This window comes from Sarcophilus harrisii, chromosome 2 (genome assembly GCF_902635505.1).
Source record: "Sarcophilus harrisii chromosome 2, mSarHar1.11, whole genome shotgun sequence".
NCBI classification, from domain to species: domain Eukaryota; kingdom Metazoa; phylum Chordata; class Mammalia; order Dasyuromorphia; family Dasyuridae; genus Sarcophilus; species Sarcophilus harrisii.
Window position 1 is genome coordinate 359,481,871 of NC_045427.1, and position 15,141 is coordinate 359,497,011.

Consider the following 15,141-nt stretch of genomic DNA (forward strand, 5'->3'; position numbering starts at 1 on the left):
ATTATATGATTTTTCCATTTCACTAAATTTATTTTAAAGCATTTTCTTCAGATGATTTCTGTGTTTCCTTTTCCAAACTCTCATGTAGAGTTCTCATTTCTTTCCCTTATTTTTCTTTTGTCTTTTAAGATCCCATTTAAATTCTTGTAAGAAGCCTTGTGAGATGGGGACCAACACATGTCACCCTTTGGAGCTTCATCTGGGGACAATTTGCTTTTAGTGTCCTCAGGATTAGTGGTCTATTCCTTTCTGGCTCAATAAAAGCTATCTATGGTCAGAATCCCTTTTTTTTTTTTTTTAAAGGTTGAGGTCTGCTCTTAAGGAAAAGACTGGATTGTTCCAAGCTTTCTCTACAGGCAACATCATCTTTACACTGCTTTGACACAGTGCTGGTGACTTCCTTCTGTGTGCTGGGTGGACCTGGCTAAATCCTGAATTATTTTGAGGTTCAGAGGATCACTGCCTTTTGTATTTGTATTGGAAGTCTCACAGCTAAGTAAGAAAACGGTACTAATAAATGTAATTCTAATGTTAAAAAAAATAACAAATGAGAAAAGCACGTAGGGTGTGGAGTGTGGGTTCAGATTAAGGATTAGAGAAAGAGAGGTAGTAGGAATAGGACTATAGCATAGAGTTAGTAGGTTTTGAGTTAGAATGTTAAAGTCTCAACACTATTTCTACCTCACCATATGTAACTCTTTAGTATTTTATTTTCCTCCAATTACATGGGAAAAAGTGTTCAACAATCATTTTATTTTATTTATTTATTTATTTAATAGCCTTTTATTTACAGGTTATATGTATGAGTAACTTTACAGCATTAACAATTGCCAAACCTCTTGTTCCAATTTTTCACCTCTTACCCCCCACCCCCTCTCCCAGATGGCAGGATGACCAGTAGATGTTAAATATATTAAAATATAAATTAGATACACAATAAATATACATGACCAAACTGTTATTTTGCCAACAATCATTTTAAAAATTGAATTCCAATGCACCTCATTTGAGAAGGCAAGAAATTTGATATGTCATACATATGTAGACATGCAAAATATTTTCATATTAATTATGTTATAAAAGAAAACAGACTAAAATTTAAAAAGATAGAAAAATAAAGTAAAAAAGATAGTATGTTTTTATATGTATTCATATTGCATTAGTTCTTTCTCTGGGGATGGACAGTATTATTCATCTTAAGTCCTTCAGAGTTGTAGATAATCATATTGCCAAAAAGAACTATCATTCACACCTGATTTTATAATACATTCACATACCTTACAATATTGTTGTTACTTTGCACATTTTTCTCCTTGTTCTCTTTATTTCACTTTGCATCAGTTCATGTAAAGTCTTGCCACATTTTTCTTATTAATTAATTAATTAATTTGAAACTTAAATTAAAATAGAAAAAAAAACAGAAAAAGAAAAATATGCCATGGGCACAGGAGAATATTGGAGGATTCAAAATAAAAGACAATATATTTCTATTTTGAGAAAGCCTATATAATAAATACTACACATTTTATTCAGAGCTTCCAATCTTTTCTTTGCTTCCTTGTAAGGTTTCTTTTGTTCTGTACTGAGAACTTTTTACTTTATTATTTTTCCCCTTTCTTCCCAACCACTTCCCCCAAGTGGGCTACAATTAAGTATGAATACATTTATATACATATACACATATGTGAGTTGTGTGTATACATACACATATACATATTAATACACAGATATACACATAAGACATTCACATACATCTGTTTTCCTTTGTTTCTCTAAAGGTGAATATCATTATTCTTCATAAGTCCAAGTCTTTACATATTTTTTTTTTCTAAATCAGTTAACTCATTATTTTCTATCCTACAGCAAGATTGTAACCTTATGCTATCTGGTTATTTTAAATAGTCTAAAACAATACTGATTCATATTATTGATACTTGGTGTAGTTCCCCTATTTTTTCTCTTTTGATTACATCTAGTTTTGCTTTAACTTTGCCTGAGATCAATGGCTACTACTCCAGCTTTTTTTCTGAAATAAATTCTATTCCTGATCATTATAATTATCATAATCTCTTATTTCCCATCCCTACTGACTCCTCTGCTTCACCTCTACCCACTACTTACTTATACTTACTAATATTTAAGCAACTGGCTTTCTTTTTTTTTTTCTTTCTTTCTTTTTTTCTTTCTTTCTTTTTTTCTTTCTTTCTTATTTTCTTTCTTTCTTTCTCTCTCTCTTTCTTTCTTTCTTTTTTTTTTATTTTAATAACCTTTTATTTACAGGTTATATGTATGGGTAACTTTACAGCATTGACAATTGCCAAACCTCTTGTTCCAATTTTTCTGCTCCTTCCCCCCACCGCCTCCCCCAGATGGCAGGATGACCAGTAGATGTTAAATATATTAAAATATAAATTAGATACACAATAAGTATACATGACCAAACCATTATTTTGCTGTACAAAAAGAATTGGACTCTGAATTATTGTACAATTAGCTTGTGAAGGAAATAAAAAATGCAAGTGGGCAAAAATATAGGGATTAGGAATTCAATGTAATGGTTCTTAGTCATCTCCCAGAGTTCTTTTGCTGGATGTAGCTGGTTCAGTTCATTACTGCTCCTTTGGAACTGATTTGGTTCATCTCATTGCTGAGGATGGCCAGGCTCATCAGAATTGGTCATCATATAGTATTGTTGTTGATGTGTATAATGATCTCCTGGCCCTGCTCATTTCACTCAGCATCAGTTCATGTAAGTCTCTCCAGGTCTTTCTGAAATCATCCTGTTGGTCATTTCTTACCGAACAATAATATTTCATAATATTCATATACCACAATTTATTCAGCCATTCTCCAATTGATGGGCATCCACTCAGTTTCCATTTTCTGGCCACTACAAAGAGGGCTGCCACAAACATTCATGCACATACAGATCCCTTTCCCTTCTTTATGATCTCTTTGGGATATAAGCCCAGTAGTAACACTGCTGGATCAAAGGGTATGCACAGCTTGATAACTTTTTGAGCATAGTTCCAAATTGCTTTTCAGAATGATTTGATGTATTCACAAATCCACCAACAAGGTATTAGTGTCCCTGTTTTTCCACATCCCCTCCAACATTCTGCATTATCTTTCCTGTCATTCTAGCCAGTCTGACAGGTATGTAGTGGTATCTCAGAGTTGTCTTAATTTGCATTTCTCTGATTAATAATGACTTGGAGCATCTTTTCATATGGTTAGAAATAGTTTCAATTTCTTTGTCTGAGAATTGTAGCAGCTGGCTTTCAAGAATCCCTCTTTTATCCTCTCTCCCCAATTATACTTCTCTCTTTATCTAATTCTCCATTAATCTACATACCCCATCCTATCCCTTCTTGACTTATTTCTTTATAAATTTAAAAGACTTTTATAATTTTCCAGGTATGTATAAGTGTGTATATATATATATATATATATATATATATATATATATATATATTTCTATATTTTCATCTATTCATCCACCTGTCTTTTCATCCATCTATCTTTCATTAAATATATTTTTACATACATATGGATTATTCCCTCTTTAATGCATTCCCAATGTGAATAGAATTACAGAAATTATCAACTCTCCTTTCTCAATTAATTTCTCTTTCAGTTCTTGCTTTTGTAACTCATTTGTATAACAGTGGTTTTTCCTACATGGTTTTGCTTTTTGGAATCATATCATACTTACCTCTACCACAGTCTTTCTATCAAACTACCCAATTAACTAATTACAATCTTAGACATGTAGTTTATATTTCCACATATATTCCATATATATTCCACATATAAAAAAATTTGTCCTTATTTAAATGACTCTTTGATGTTTACTTTGTATTTCTCTTGGATTTTACATATGAAATTTTCTATTAAATTCACGTCTTTTTGTAACAAAATCTGAAAGCCTGTCAATTCATTAAATGTCCTTTTTTGATTCAGGATCAAGCTTAATTTTGCTAAACATTATATTTTAAGCTGAAACTCTAGTTCTTTTGCTTTTAAATATATAATGTTTCAAGACCTGTGGTCTTTTAATGTAGCCACTGCTAAGTTTTGTGTGATTCTAATCGCAGCTCTACTATATTTTAAATGTTTTTTTTTCTTGTCGTTTTTAATATTCTCTCTTTAATCTGGGGGTTTCAGAATTTGGCAATGATTTTCCTATAGGCTTTCCTTGCAGGATCTCTTTCAGCTGATGTTCAGTGGATTTTATTTTATTTTTTATTTCTACTTTCCCCTCTTGTTCTAGCACTTCAAGTCAATTTTCTTTAATTATTTCTTTTTTTTTTTTTTTTTTTTTTTTATTTAATAGCCTTTAATTTACAGGATATATACATGGGTAACTTTACAGCATTAACAATTGCCAAACCTCTTGTTCCAATTTTTCACCTCACTTCACCCCTCCCTAAATGGCAGGATGACCAGTAGATGTTAAATATATTAAAATATAACTTAGATACACAATAAGTATACATGACCAAAACATTATTTTGCTGTACAAAAAGAATCAGACTCTGAATTATTGTACAATTAGCTTGTGAAGGAAATCAAAGATGCAGGTGTGCATAAATATAGGGACTGGGAATTCAATGTAATGGTTTTTAGTCATCTCCAGAGTTCTTTTTCTGGGTATAGCTAGTTCAGTTCATTACTGCTCCATTAGAAATGATTTGGTTGATCTCGTTGTTGAGGATGGCCTGATCCATCAGGACTGGTCATCATCTAGTATTGTTGTTGAAGTATATAATGATCTCCTGGTCCTGCTCATTTCACTTAGCATCAGTTCGTGTAAGTCTCTCAGGCCTTCTGAAATCATCCTGTTGGTCATTTCTACAGAACAGTAATATTCCATAATTTTCATATACCACAATTTATTCAGCCATTCTCCAACTGATGGACATCCATTCAGTTTCCAGTTTCTAGCCACTACAAAAAGGGCTGCCACAAACATTCGTGCACATACAGGTCCCTTTCCCTTCTTTATAATCTCTTTGGGATATAATCCCAGTAGTAACACTGCTGGATCAAAGGGTATGCACAGTTTGATAACTTTTGGAGCATAGTTCCAAACTACTCTCCAAATGGTTGGATTGGTTCACAACTCCACCAACAATGAATCAATGTCCCAGTTTTCCCATCATCCCTCCAACAATCATATTATTTTTCCTGTCATCTTAGCCAATCTGACAGGTGTGTAGTGGTATCTTAGAGTTGTCTTAATTTGCATTTCTCTGATTAATAATGACTTGGAGCATCTTTTCATATGACTAGAAATAGTTTCAATTTCTTCATCTGAGAATTGTCTGTTCATATCCTTTGACCATTTTTCAATTGGAGAATGGCTTGATTTTTTTATAAATTAGAGTTAATTCTCTATATATTTTGGAAATGAGGCCTTTATCAGAACCTTTGACTGTAAAAATATTTTCCCAGTTTATTGCTTCCTTCTAATCTTGTCTGCATTAGTTTTGTTTGTACAAAAACTTTCAGTTTGGTATAATCGAGAATTTTCTATTTTGTGATCAGTAATGATCTCTAGTTCTGCTTTGGTCATAAAGACCTTCCCCTTCCACAGGTCTGAGGAGGTAACCTATCCTATGTTCCTCTAATTTATTAATAATTTCATTCTTTATGCCTAGGTCATGAACCCATTTTGACCTTATCTTGGTGTATGGCGTTAAGTATGGATCAATGCCTAGTTTCTGCCATATTAGTTTCAATTTTCCCAGCAACTTTTATCAAACAGTAAGTTCTTATCCCAAAAGCTGGGATCTTTGGGTTGTCAAAAGACTAGGTTGCTATATTTGTTGACTGTTTTATCCCTTGAACCTAATCTATTCCACTGATCAACTAATCTATTCTTAGCCAATACCAAATAGTTTTGGTAACTGCTGCTCTATATATAGTTTTAGATCTGGTACAGCTAAGCCAATCATTTGATTTTTTTATTAATTCCTGAAATTCTTGACCTTTGTTTTTCCATATGAACTTTGTGGTTATTTTTTCTAGGTCATTAAAATAGTTTTTTGAGAGTCTGATTGGTATAGCACTAAAGAAATAGATTAGTTTAGGTAGTATTGTCATCTTTATTATATTTGCTCACCCTATCCAGGAGCATTTAATATTTTCCAATTGGTTAGATCATACTTAATTTATGTGAAAAGTAGTTTGCAATTTTGCTCATAAAGTTTCTGATTTCCCTTGGCAGATAGATTCCTAAATATTTTATACTATCAGTAGTTAAGTTAAATGGAATTTCTCTTTGTAACTCTGACTGTTGGGTTTTCTTAGTGATATATAAGAATGCTTATGACTTATGTGGGTTTATTTTGTAACTAGTAACTTTGCTAATGTTGTGGATTATTCCTAATAACTTTTTTTAGTAGAATCTCTGGAGTTCTCTAAGTATACCATCATATCATCGGCAAAGAGTGATAATTTGGCTTCCTCATTGCCTATTCTTATTCCTTTAATCTCTTCTCAGCTCTTATTGCTATAGCTAGTGTTTCTAATACAATATTAAATAGTAACGGTGATAGTGGGCAACCTTGTTTCACTCCAGATCTTATTGGGAATGGTTGCAAGTTTGTCTCCATTACATATGATGCTTACTGATGGTTTTAAATAGATGCTGCTGATTATTTTAATGGAAAAGTCCATTATTCCTATACTCTCAAGTGTTTTTATAGGAATGGATGTTGGATTTTATCAAATGCTTTTTCTGCATCTATTGAGATGATCATATGGTTTTTGTTAATTTGGTTATTGACATGAGCCTAATTATATTGATAGTTTTTCTAATATTGAACCAGCCCTGCATTCCTGGTATAAATCCTACTTGATCATAGTGTATTATCTTGGAGATGATTTTCTGTAGTCTTTTTGCTAATATCTTATTTAAGATTTTAGCATCAATATTCATTAGGGAGATTGGTCTATAATTTTCTTTCTCTGTTTTCAGCCTACCTGGTTTAGGGTATCAGTACCATGTCTGTGTCATAGAAGGAATTTGGTAGGACTCCTTCATTCCCTATTTTATCAAATAATTTATATAGCATTAGAGGCCAATTGTTCTTTAAATGTTTGGTAAAATTCACATGTAAATCCATCTGGTCCTGGAGATTTTTTCTTAGGGAGTTGTTTAATTGCCTGTTCTATTTCTTTTTCTGAAATGGGACTATTCAAGCAATTTACTTCTTCCTCTGTTAGTCTGGGAAGTCTGTATTTTGGAGGTACTCATCCATTTCACTTAGGTTATCAAATTTATTGGCATAAAGTTGAGCAAAATAACTCCTATTATTTCTAATTTCTCTTCATTGGTGGAAAGTTCTCCTTTTCATTTTTAAGACTACTAATTTCATTTCTCCCTCCTTTTCTACTCAGATTTACTAAAGGCTTATCTATTTTATTGGCTTTTTCATAGAACCAACTCGTAGTTTTATTAATTAGTTCAATAGTTTTTTTACTTTCAATATTTTTAATTTCTCCTTTAATTTTAGAATTTCCAATTTAGTATTTGATTAGGGGTTTTTAATTTGGTCTTTTTAGTTTTTTAGTTGCAAGCCCAATTCATTAATCTTTTCTTTCTGTTTTATTCAAGCTCTAAGGATATAAAATTCTCTTATTACCGCTTTGGCTGCATCCAACAAATTTTAGTATGATGTCTCATCATTGTCATTATCTTGAGTGAAATTATTAAATTGTATCTATAATTTGCTGCTTCACCCAATCATTCTTTAAGATGAGATTGTTTAGTTTCCAATTACTTTTGGTCTATTTCCCTAACTCTTGTTGAATGTAGTTTTATTGCATCATGATCTGAAAAGAAAGTATTTACTATTTCTGCTTTCTTGCATTTAATTTTGAGGTCTTTATGTCCTAATATATGGTCAATTTTTGAATAGGTTCCATGAACTGCTGAGAAGAAAGTATATTCTCTTCTATCCCCATTCAATTTTCTCCAAAGATCCAACATACCTAATTTTTCTAATATTATATTTACTTCTTTAATTTCTTTCTTATTTGTTTTGTGGTTTGATTTGTCTAATTCTGAGAGTGCAAGGTTGAGATCTCCTACTATTACAGTTTTGTTGTCTATTTCTTCTTGCAACTCTCTCTTAACTTCTCCTTTAGGAAGTTGAGTGCCATACCACTTGGTGCATATATGTTTAATATTGATATTGCTTCGTTGTTTATGCTACCCTTTAGCAGGATGTAGTTTCCTTCCTTATCTCTTTTAATTAGATCAATTTTTACTTTTGCTTGATCTGAGATAAGGATGGCTACCCCTGCTTTTTTGACTTCACCTGAAGCATAATAGATTTTGCTCCAGCCTTTTACCTTTACTCTATATGTATCCCCCTGCTTTAAATGTGTTTCTTGTAAACAACATATTGTAGGGTTCTGACTTTTGATCCAGTCTGCTATCTGCCTCCTCTTTAGTGGGGAGTTCATCCCATTCACATTTACGGTTAGAATTACTAAATCTGTATTTCCTGCCATCCTAATAACCCCAGATTGTGCTTTTACTTATTCTTGCCTCCCCAACCCTCTTTTCCCCTTTTAAACTTATGATCCCTCTTGTATCACGATATTATCCTCTTTATAATCCCTCCCTCCCCCTTTGAGTCTTTCCCCTTCCTTCCTTATTACTCTTTTTCTTTTCCCTTTTCCTCTCCCCGTTTTTAATGAGGCGAGAGAGAATTTTCTCTAAAACAAATGTCAATTATTTTTCCTTTGAGCTAACTCTGATGAGAGTAAGATTCACACAATGTTCCTCCCTCTCTAATTTCCTCAGATATGATAAGTTTCCTTAGCCTCTTTGTGGGATGTGGTTCTCTTTTATCCCCTCCTTCCCACCTTATTCTGCCATCATCCCTTTTCCATATCTACTTCCCTTTTTATGTTATATCAGTACTACTCAAATTTTACATGTATTTTTTTTTTGTATATCCACAATAGAAATACAATTCTCAAGAGTTATTTTTACCTTTTTCTGCATCTCTTGAGTTCTATTCTTGGAGATCAAATTTTTTGTTTAGTTCTGGTTTTTTCTTCAGAAACAAATGGAATTCATTTGTTTCATTAAACGTCCATCTTCTTCCCTGGAAGAAAATGCTCAGCTTAGCTGGGTAGTTTATTCTTGGCTGCATCCCAAGTTCTTGTGCCTTTCGAATATCATATTCAGGCCCTTCTTTCCTTTAATGTAGAGGCAGCCAGATCTTGGGTGATCCTTTTGTGGCACCTCGTATTTAAATGGTTTTTTGGTGCTTGTAAATTTTTCCTTCAATCTGATAGTTCTGAAATTTTGCCACAATATTCCTTAGGGTTTTATTTTAGGTTTCTTTCAGAAGGTGTTCGATGAATTCTTTCAATGCCTATTTTACCTTCTGATTCCTATTACATCTGGGCAGTTCTCTTTGATGATTTCTCTTGTAAAATAGTATCTAGGCTCTTTTTTTCATCATAGTTTTCGGAAAGTCCAATAATCCTCAGATTATCTTCTCCTAGATCTACTTTCCAAGTCTGTCATTTTAGCAAGTAGATAATTCATGGTTTTTTCCAGTTTGTCATTTTTTGGTTTTGCTTGATGATTCTTTGCTGTCTCAATGCATCATTAGTTTCAATTTGTTCAGTTCTAATTTTTAAAGAATTATTTTCTTCATTAGCTTTTTTTACTTCTTTCTGTATATGTCCAATTGAGTTTTTGAATGTATTGTTTTGGTCTGTGAATTTTTTCCATTTCACTAATTTTTTTTAGTGAATTATTTTTTTTCCAATTCCACAGATCCTACTTTCTTGCGAGGTTCTTTGTCTTTTCCAATTCACAAATCCTACTTTCTAGTGAGTTCTTTATTTTTCCAATTCACAATTCTTACTTTCCTGAGATTTTTTTATTTTCCAATTCACCAATTTGTTTCCTGCACTTCCTGGGAATTTTTTAACTTTTCCAATTCGTATTTCAGGAAGTTGTTGCTCTCTTGCTAAGGCTTCTCTTTCCTTCCCATTTATCTTCTAACTCTCCTTGAGACTTTTAATGGTCTCTTCTATGAGGAGCATTATGTAAAGGAGGACAGTCTGATGCATTTTTGCTGTTTGAGGTCTCTTCAGGTTTGCTGACCTGCTCTTTTTCTGCATAGAAGCTGTCGATTGTTCTTTTCATCTTTTATTCATGTTTTAAGAAGCCTTTAGGGTAGGTCTCCTAGGCAAGGGGTTACCAGCTTCCTCCTGCAGAGCAGGGAAAGATGTAAACCGATTCCGCTCCGAGGTATGGATGCTCTGGGTGAGAGTTTTCCTCTTCCCCAACAGGAAGTGGATTCAGCTACTGGCCGAGTTATCAAACTGCTTAGTAGGGCTGAGTGGATTATCGATTGCCCTCGGCTAGAGACTAAGTGGTGAAAGTGTCACCGCGCTGGCCGGAGCCTCTTGTGGGACTGTGAGTATTAGCAGCTGAGTGCAGACCCAGACGCAGACAGCCACAAACTCTGCCCAGTGTCTCTGCCCAATGCAACCGTCCCTGGATAAGCTCTATGGCCCAAGCCGAGCTCCCCTGCGCAGATTGGAGGCTAACCGGGCTGCGTCCTCCTGCCGTGCAGGATCACAACTGCCCCAAGGAAAGCCTGACTGCGGGTTGGGGCTGCGCATGTGCTGGGATCTGTGCCTTCACCCTGGGTTTGAGACTCCTCGGAACCTAATTTCTCCTGTCTGCGCCCGATCTCCCCTGGCCCTGGAACCAACTCTTTATGGAGACTGCAGATTTTCTTCTGCCGGTGAGTTGTTCTACTTCTTATCTTTACGAATTGTAGCAGTCAAGACTATTTTTGAGGCTCGATATAATATTGATAAAGAGGGTAAGAGAAGAGCTTAGAAAGACGCGTGTGTCTTCTCCGCCATCTTGGCTCCGCCCCTCCCTAATTATTTCTTACATTATTATATTAAGATCTTTTTTTTCCTTTTTTCATTTAATAGCCTTTTATTTACAGGATATATACATGGGTAACTTTACAGCGTTAACAATTGCCAAACCTCTTGTTCCAATTTTTCACCTCTTACCCCCCCCCCACCCCTTCCCTAGATGGCAGAATGACCAGTAGATGTTAAATATATTAAAATATAAATTAGATACACAATAAGTATACCTGACCAAAACGTTATTTTGCTGTAGAAAAAGAATCAGACTCTGAAATGTTGTACAATTAGCTTGTGAAGGAAATCAAAAATGCATGTGTGCATAAATATAGGGATTGGGAATTCAATGTAATGGTTTTTAGTCATCTCCCAGAGTTCTTTTTCTGGGCATAGCTAGTTCAGTTCATTACTGCTCCATTAGAAATGATTTGGTTGATCTCGTTGCTGAGGATGGCCTGATCCATCAGAACTGCTCATCATATAGTATTGTTGTTGAAGTATATAATGATCTCCTGGTCCTGCTCATTTCACTCAGCATCAGTTCATGTAAGTCTCTCCAGGCCTTTCTGAAATTATCCTGTTGGTCATTTCTTACAGAACAGTAATATTCCATAATTTTCATATACCACAATTTATTCATCCATTCTCCAACTGATGGACATCCATTCAGTTTCCAGTTTTTAGCCACTACAAAAAGGGCTGCCACAAACATTCGTGCACATACAGGTCCCTTTCCCTTCTTTATAATCTCTTTGGGATATAATCCCAGTAGTAACACTGCTGGATCAAAGGGTATGCACAGTTTGATAACTTTTTGAGCATAGTTCCAAACTACTCTCCAAAATGGTTGGATTCATTCACAACTCCACCAACAATGCATCAATGTCCCAGTTTTCCCGCATCCCCTCCAACAATCATCATTATTTTTTCCTGTCATCTTAGCCAATCTGACAGGTGTGTAGTGGTATCTTAGAGTTGTCTTAATTTGCATTTCTCGATTAATAATGACTTGGAGCATCTTTCATATGACTAGAAATAGTTTCAATTTCTTCATCTGAGAATTGTCTGTTCATATCCTTTGACCATTTTTCAATTGGAGAATGGCTTGATTTTTTATAAATTAGAGTTAATTCTCTATATATTTTGGAAATGAGGCCTTTATCAGAACCTCTGACTGTAAAAATATTTTCCCAGTTTATTGCTTCCCTTCTAATCTTGTCTGCATTAGTTTTTTGTCGTACAAAAACTTTTCAGTTTGGTATAATCGAAATTTTCTATTTTGTGATCCAGTAATGATCTCTAGTTCTGCTTTGGTCATAAAGACCTTCCCCTTCCACAGGTCTGAGAGGTAAACCATCCTATGTTCCTCTAATTTATTAATAATTTCATTCTTTATGCCTAGGTCATGAACCCATTTTGACCTTATCTTGGTGTCGGCGTTAAGTATGGATCAATGCCTAGTTTCTGCCATATTAGTTTCCAATTTTCCCAGCAATTTTTATCAAACAGTAAGTTCTTATCCCAAAAGCTAGGATCTTTGGTTTGTCAAAGACTAGGTTGCTATATTTGTTGACTGTTTTATCCCTTGAACTTAATCTATTCCACTGATCAACTAATCTATTCCTTAGCCAATACCAAATAGTTTTGGTAATTGCTGCTCTATAATATAATTTTAGATCTGGTACAGCTAAGCCACCTTCATTTGATTTTTTTCATTAATTCCCTTGAAATTCTTGACCTTTGTGTTTTCTATATGAATTTTGTTGTTATTTTTCTAGGTCATTAAAATAGTTTTTTGGGAGTCTGATTGGTATAGCGCTAAATAAATAGATTAGTTTAGGTAATATTGTCATCTTTATTATATTTGCTCGCCCTATCCAAGAGCATTTAATATTTTTCCAATTGGTTAGATCAGACTTAATTTGTGTGAAAAGTGGTCTGTAATTTTGCTCATAAAGTTTCTGATTTTCCCTTGGCAGATAGATTCCTAAATATTTTATATTATCAGTAGTTACTTTAAATGGAATTTCTCTTTGTAACTCTGACTGTTGGATTTTGTTAGTGATATATAAGAATGCTGATGACTTATGTGGGTTTATTTTATAACCAGCAACTTTGCTAAAGTTGTGGATTATTTCTAATAACTTTTTAGCAGAATCTCTGGGGTTCTCTAAGTATACCATCATGTAATCGGCAAAGAGTGATAATTTGGCTTCCTCATTGCCTATTCTTATTCCTTTAATCTCTTTCTCAGTTCTTATTAAGATCTTTTTTGATAGCTTTCAGGTAGTCCCATTATCCTTATGATTTTTCTTCTTAATCTGTTCCTCAAATCTGTTGTTTTTCTTATGAGATAGCTCACATTTTTTCTATTCTTTCATTCTTTATATTTCTTTTTATTTTTTTTATCTCATCACTTCATTGGCTTCCTCTTGCCTAATTTTAGTTTGCAAAGAGTCATTTTCTTCCTGAATATTCCAAATCTTCTTTTCTATTTAGTTGACTTTCTTTTTATAATCTTCTTGTTTTTCTTAGATTATTCATATTTATTAAACTGTTTCCTCAATCTCTCATTTGATTTTTAAAGTTTTTTTTATTCTTCTATGAATTATTTTGGGCCAGGTGACAATTTAATGTTACTCTTTGAGGTTGAATTTTTTTTTTTTACTTCAGTATCCTCCTCTGATCATCCCTAGTCCTGTTATAAATTTCTGTGGTTGGCTTCTTTCTCCTTTGCCTGCTCATACTTGTTTTTATTTATAACAGATGGTTGGTGAAATCACCTCTAGTTCTGGGGCATAGGGGATGGTGCCTCTGTTCTCAGGGTCTTCTTTCAGTTCTGTCCTCTGACCTGGAATCCAAAATCAAGTACTCCTCCCTCTTATAAGTGCCCCCAGCTAGCATCCCTGCCCCACTTCTTCTGAACTTATTGGATGAGTGGTATTTTTTCCCCTTAGGGCTGCATATTTGCAGCACAGGTAAGCCTAGTGTTCCTTAACAGCAGAAGTTCCTTTAGTCTCATCTGACTTAGACTCCCAACTCCCTTCAATGTCTGGAAGGTGAAAATTCTTTTGGCTGGGATCAAGCCCACCTCCCAACCCAGTTAAGTCCCAGCAGCTTGCTGGTTCAGCAGAAGTTGAGAGATTTATACTTTACTTGGGTCAAGTCTCTGTCCTGGTAATATATATATATATATATATATATATATATATATATATATATATATATATATTTACAAGATATATGCATGGGTAATTTTTTCCATATTGACAATTTTAAAACCTTTTGTTCCAATTTTTCCCCTCCTTCCCCCCATCCTCTCCCCAAGATGGCAGGTAAACCAATACATGTTAAATATGATAAATACAATACATGTATTAAATACAATATATGTATACATGCCCATACAGTTATTTTGCTGCACAAGAAGATTTGGACTTTGAAATAATGTACAATTAACATGTCAAGGAAATCAAATGCAGGTAGACAAAAATAGAGGGATTGGGATTTCTATGTAGTGGTTCATACTCATTTTCCAGAGTTCTTTCACTGGGTGTAGCTAGTTCTATTCATTACTGCATTATTGGAACTGATTTGGTTCATCTCATTGTTGAAGAGCCATATCCATCAGAATTGATCATCATATATTATTGTTGTTGAAGTATATAATGATCTCCTGGTTCTACTCGTTTCACTCAGCATCAGTTTGTGTAAGTCTCTCCAGGCCTTTCTAAAATCCTCCTGCTGGTCATTTCTTACAGAACAATAATATTCCATAATATTCATATACCACAATTTACCCAACCATTCTCCAAATGATGGGTATCCATTCATTTTCCAGTTTCTAGCCATTACAAACAGGGCTGTCATGAACATGTCCTGGTAACTTTCGGTAGATTTTTTTCTGAATGTCTCAGAGGATCACTGTTCTGTCCCAATTTTTATTTGTTTTTACCACTCTACATTTGCCCTGAGTTTTTGCCTCTTTTTGACTTGAGTTTGTTTCTGAGGAGAATCTGAAGAGTGTAGTATTTTCTGACTTGTTTTGCCATCTTCCTAAAATTTTCTCTCTCTTTTTAGAGATTAGCCAATCTAATAAGTATGAGGCAGTACCTTATATTGTTTTATCTTGCATTTCTCTTATCAATAGTGATTCAGAACATGTTTTCATATGACTATAAGCCAAACCTTCTTAAGTTGTGGCTTGTG